We start from the raw sequence: 1,525 nt of genomic DNA, 5'->3' as shown, positions 1-1,525 counted from the left end.
ACAAAATTGACAATGAACTCGCTTGTTGCTTATTTAGCCCTGTATTTTTGAAGAAAAATTAGGGATTAGGGTTTGACTGACGTCCACGGCTTAGATATGCGAAGAAGAAAAAATTGATGATCGTTTTGAACAAATATAGTTCGAGATATACATGCTGAATGTATGTAATATTTGTTCGTTTTGTAGGGTACTATACTGTTGGGAGTAACTTTTGCGGCGCTTATGATTAGGAGAAATGAAAGTAATCGTTAATGAATAATACATATTCTTTATATCACTGATAAACTATAGTTGAGGAAGGCTCACATATGCCGGAATGTAATATCTCAAACATAGTAGAAGAGCAACAGTAGTTTGTGGCTCTTGGAAGGTTGGAATCGATGACAGATGCTGCTATAACTGAATGTAGAGATTGTGTGGTGGAGCTTGAAGATGACTTATTGAATGTTATGATAGGGATGCCCCAACCTTTGATGTCATAGACTTGGGGAGGAAACGGTGGACTTGAGAGCATGTGTGTGTGGTATGGTGATGATGTATAACCTATTCGAGTTTTTTTCTTGCTAGAAAAAGAGTGTTGGTGTCCCAATTCTTGTTGAAGAATCCGTGAGCATCAAAAGAAATGTAAAAATTATTATCAACAGCAAGACAACCAATAAAATTATATTATGAGATAGTTTTGGAGCATTGTTGAGATGGGATAATTTTAACTTGCAATTTTGGGTTGGGATAAAACATTGACCTTTTGTGAGCTATAGGATTCAAATTCGCATCACACATTGTAACCTTTACAGGTCCACAATATGGATGTGATTGTCATTAATGATCTTGATTTGTTGTTTGATGGGAAGAAGCTCCAGAATCCAAGTACCATTGTTGTGTCAAATTTTGATGTCACGTGTGTAAGGTGCCTGCTTGACTAGCTCCAGACAGCTCACAACTCATTCATAGGATCTCGTTGCTCAAGACACCCATCTGAGACCTCTGGTATGTGTTCGTGGCAGGAAGCCAGGGTTTACGACGATTCACCCTTACCCGAGAAAATTCGCCATTGAGCGGGCCTACTCAAGGACATTGAATATGTTTAATGTCCATGCTAGCATTTAGAGGTCCCTCTGTATTAGTTCGAACCCCACACCTCCCCCCTCCCAGGCCCCCGAAAATTTCTCGATAGGTTGGTGTTAGCCATGATGCCAGACATGTTTTATATATGTTATGATGTTGGGGGGCCCAAATAGATCAATCCAGGCTCTTCTGAGGCCAAGGGTCCTCGCCATGAGTCTCCACGCACTTTTTAGATAGATTCAGGTTTGGATCAATTTTACCCTTCAGGGGGCCCGGGTCACCCTTCGACACCAAAAACCCATTTTGAAACACCTAAAATGTATATTTCTTGTATTTTCAGGTTGTATTTTAGGGATGCACAATTTTTTGTGGCATTTGGATCGATGAAAACATCGCTACGGACTTTCGGGTGAAAATTAGGGATTTTGAACGTCTGGGTCGTACCCAACCTCTGGACGAC

Source organism: Phalaenopsis equestris, unplaced genomic scaffold (genome assembly GCF_001263595.1).
Source record: "Phalaenopsis equestris unplaced genomic scaffold, ASM126359v1 Scaffold000263, whole genome shotgun sequence".
Classification (NCBI taxonomy): Eukaryota; Viridiplantae; Streptophyta; class Magnoliopsida; order Asparagales; family Orchidaceae; genus Phalaenopsis; species Phalaenopsis equestris.
The sequence above is the reverse complement of the archived record's forward strand: the minus strand, read 5'-3'. Positions refer to the sequence as shown.